The sequence below is a fragment of the Perissodus microlepis genome, chromosome 18 (assembly GCF_051167445.1).
Source record: "Perissodus microlepis isolate ML-2025 ecotype Zambia chromosome 18, ASM5116744v1, whole genome shotgun sequence".
NCBI classification, from domain to species: Eukaryota; Metazoa; Chordata; class Actinopteri; order Cichliformes; family Cichlidae; genus Perissodus; species Perissodus microlepis.
Genome location: NC_140478.1, coordinates 24,860,957 through 24,865,527, shown reverse-complemented (window position 1 = coordinate 24,865,527; position 4,571 = coordinate 24,860,957). Strand labels below are relative to the sequence as shown.

At 38.9% G+C, this 4,571-nt stretch overlaps 1 non-coding gene across 1 annotated transcript; it reads right to left on the bottom strand.

Moving 5' to 3' along the window:
- Window positions 1–1,359: 1,359 nt before the first annotated feature.
- trnaw-cca (transfer RNA tryptophan (anticodon CCA)) lies at window positions 1,360–1,431 on the bottom strand. Its single transcript has one exon. It is a non-coding gene; the product is annotated as a tRNA-Trp (tRNA).
- Window positions 1,432–4,571: the final 3,140 nt, after the last annotated feature.

Here is a 4,571-nt window from a genome sequence, read left to right as displayed (position 1 = left end):
TAAAATGTCAGGTGAAACGCTGCTCTGCTGATGATTCCCATCCTGCATTGGAGTCATTTGTACTACATATGAACGTGTGTAGCATTTATGTACTTATGAGGACAGAATACCTGTAGGAAATTTACTGAAAATATACATTAAACACGGTACGAAACAGTTAAAAAGCCCGTCAAATGTTAGAAAGTTACTCAGAATTATATTGGCTTAAGTCAGGCTTACGTGATCCAGTGACTCCAGCCCTCGAGGGTCGGTGTCCACGTGTCCCTGCTATTTTCTAACATAAAGTCAGAACGGCAAGAACCAAAATTAAACACAAAAAAAGAAAATCAGCATCTATCTATCCATCCATCTATCCATGTTATGTCTATCCAGATAGACATAACATTAGACAACAACATAATGTATGAAAGTATGAAACAACATGAATGCTAAAAGTGTCACTTTATTGAACCATTTTAGGTGAAATAAAGAGTACAGGGCTCTTTGGTCTTCAGTTTTTTGTGTGAATTGTTTTGCTTTTCCCTTCTTTTTTGTCTGTTTGTGTCTGGATTGCTTGGATTTGTAAAGTGTTCAACAAATTTAGTAGAACACCTGTCGTAAAACAAGAAAGCACAAACATTTCTAATTCTTTTACTTGTTTAAAACTAAAACAAATTATATTGTTGTTATTGTGTATTAGGCAAATAATAAACTGAATTCACATTTTTATTCCCAAATTTGACTTCTGGAGAAGTCTGAAATTAATCAAGCACAACATTCAACCACTGAAGCATCTTTTTTTCTGTTCAGGGATGTAACATGTAGTGTATTTTGAAATCTTAATCAAAAAATAATAATGGGCTCTACTCTTTTTTCTGTTTTTCATAACAACAATAATAATAATATTTTAGCTTTAAAATTATAATTTTAGTTAAAGAGCGCATACTGGTGGATTAACCACGACAGAAACAAAAACAATGACTTTGGTAATTACCAGTACTGTTAATTAAATGTTTCTTGAGTAATAATAAAAAATAATAATAATGGGGGAAAACGGAAAAAAGTTGCCAGCTCCAGTTTATATATATTCTTAAATGCTGTAATGACAAAGTTGCCAAAAGTTACAGAATTTCAGTGGGTAGTGGGTGAAAAACGCAACCACTACATAACATTTCATAAGCAACGCAAAAACCAGAAGAAGAAGGACAAATTACACCGACACGCTGCTGATCAGCAGCACCGGCGGCGATTATTAACCGGTCACAGAGCCGGTATGGAAACCACAATCTTGATGATCTTCATGTTGAATTTGACGTCAGATCTTCGCTGTTGTAATTTGGGACGAGCTCTCCTTTAGTCTGCGTGACAAGAATAAAGGATTGACCCCGACGTGATTTGAACACGCAACCTTCTGATCTGGAGTCAGACGCGCTACCGTTGCGCCACGAGGTCGTCCGTTCCGACTGTCCTCCTCACCAAACAACAACAACGGAAAAATTTTTTAAAAAAAAGTGTGCGTGCGTGTGACGAACGTGATCATTTATAGAAATTCACCACAGAACTGTCTGCTTTCCTGAGGAACGTTAGTCCTTAGCTCAACACTAAGAGCCCACGTGGAGCTCTGCAGCTGAAGCAACAAGAAGTGTCATAAAAACAACAATCGTGAAAGAGAACAGTCCAAAGACTGTCCGTGGTTCTAAATTGCTCATATTGTGAACGTGAGTATGAGTGGGTCTCTGTTAGTCCACTGGCCCTATTGAAGCTGGGATAACTGGGATCTGCTAAAGAACTGCAAGGTGCAGGTGCCACTCCCTGAGCCTGGCTCTGCTGGAAGTTTCTTCCTGTTAAAGGGGAGGGTTGTTTTCTTCCCACTGTCGCCAATTTGCTTGCTCATAGGGTGGTCATATGATTGTTGGAGTTTTTTCTGCTTTCTTCTTATTATTGTAGGATCTTGACCTTATAATAGAAAGCATCTTGAGGCAACTGTTGTTATAATTTGGAATTGCACTGAATTGAAGCGTGTAGGTGAGTGGACTCGAAACTCTACTTTCCTTATTTATTTATTTACATTCCTGTACAGCATGGTGAGATATTCTATTCAGTCTTATCAAAAACAATCTAAATTAAAAGCCCTGTTTGGATTTCATTGTTTGCTGCTTGTTGTTAAATTGAACCCTAAAATGTTTGTTTTTTCCAGCGTAAATCAGCGTGGTCTTTATTTTCAGCCCACAGACAAATCACAGTGAACTGAAAATGTAGAATTATTGTGCATACACAGAAGTCAAAATTACTGAAAGACTTTACAATTTGCATTCACATTTCATCAGTTTCACCTGTAATTAGAATACCTTTCAAACGGACTCCTTAAAGTAACTTAATTTTAACAAAAATTTGACATCAGTTCCACTGCTTCTCACTCATGGAGAGAAACTGAAACAGTTTGCAATAGCTGATAATTATGCACAATATTTGTATTGTGCTGCCAGGTTTTTGCGTGTAAAGATATTTATTAGGTTTCATCAAATGAATTTTAATGACATACAGGGCTGTGTTCCAGCTCATGATGACTTCTGTGAGCTCCCCAGTGATGACACTGAGAGACTCTCTGCTTTGTTTTCCTGCTGTTGCAGAGATGAGTCCTTATGAGCTGCTACTTTCTCCACGTGGTGGCGCATCATATCAAAAAACATCACAGACCCTCGCTTCTGTACACTCGAATGAGCCCGACAGCCACATAAAGCCAGTCAGGTCACAGGTTTGATGCTGGACTAATTATATTTGTGTAGCACACATATAACATAGTTACACTCTGGCATAAGGTAATATTTAAAAAAAGCCAAAACATCTTCGTCTTACAAACTAACATTCCACAAAACTGGCCTAAAGATAACCTCAAGTGTTGACCATAAAACTGAAAAACTCCACAAAGGCCTCCGTGTAGAGAGCAATCTGTCAAAGTTGAATTTTTTTGGAATTTGGGAGGTCAGCAACTATCTTACTGAAGACTGCAGCAAGACAGTTTAATAAGAAGACTGTGGTTTAATTTCAAGACCCAAAAAAAACTAAGAAAACTTCTTCTTTGTAATCTGGTGCCAGAACGATCGACTCAAGAACAGGACGGAGTCTGCTGTGTTGTTGCCACAGTTCTTCAGAACATCCTAAAGGACATTTTCGTACGTGTGACACACACAGACACACAAACTTAGACAAACATCCGAGTCATTACATTCCTTCCCCCCTGAAAACATCTCCTGAGGTCTCCAACCTTACACCTCCTTAATGGTCACACAATGCCAAGCATTTGCTGGAAAAACAAACAATGATGGTATCATCCTCACATCATATTAATGTACTTTGTCAAAGAGTTGTGTTGCACTTTTTAATTTTTAAAGAATGCTTATGTAATGCATCAAGTAAATGTGAAACTTGTTTTTCTATGTGTTCTTGAGCTTTTTTCCTGTTTAAATGCTTCTCTATGTAAGCAGTGCTGGTCACTGATTTCATGCCGCAGCAAATAAAGTAACTCAACAGGCCCGTATGACTTCACCATGGTAACAATGGAGTATATAATCATGCATTTCTCACTCACTGTCATGCTTCCCGCTTTGACTGGCAGTCCAATTATGAGCCGAGCCAAGGTGCAGATGAGGACAGTAAAGTAGTGTCTAAGTGCATGAACACCTTGCTGATGGATTCAAGGAATACAAACAAGGACGATCAAAGACTCCCTCATCTTGACCTTGCACCTATAACTGCAGAGGCAGGCCTTAACGTCCCCTGCGCTCTAAGGAGAGTGGCCCAAAGACTGCCCCCAGCCTGAAGAAGAGAAATACCTTTTTGCTGAGGTACTTGAAGGCCTCTGCTCTTAGATCCAGATCCAAGTGACAAACTAGAGGCCTCAACCTGCAGGAAAGACATTGTTCCCCCTTCTTGGGAGACCTGACAGGGGTTTGTGAGTAGAGTTGTGAGGATACGATAAATGCGGGTTAGACTAAATTTAAATTAATGGTAAAATTTACATTCAATAGTTGATTCGTGTTCATTTATTGCATTTATAACTGTTGAGCTGATTTTCACTGATCTCTGCAACTTCTGCAAGCATCGGCATCCTCTCCTCAATAATATGAAGGATTTCAGATTAGAGAGACGCAATAATGAACCAAAGTGCTTTCATGTGGTTGGCTAATAGGAGTGCTTATGACAAGGTTGCAGGAGAAGCTTTGGGAAGAAGATTAATCTGAATATTTCACCCTTGATTAGACAGGAAAGCTAATGACACGGCTTTAATGTAAACGGGGGCCTCTGTACCGAGGTAACAACAGTCCCACCTGAGATCCTAAAATACAGTTATAATGAAAAACATTATGCCATAACAAACATATTTAACTGGCATCACTTTAAAATGAGTCTGCAAATCAAGATGAACGATTAAAAACTGAGAATGAGCAATCTGGGAAATGAGAAAGTGCTTATGTGTTTTCCCTTGTTTCTGGTCCTCCTGGGTGCTCGCCAGCATTCCTGTGGATGACTTGCTTGTAGTTTGACTAATGTGTCCTTTCAAGGGAAACTGACGAGTTTGTCACTGGTTATCT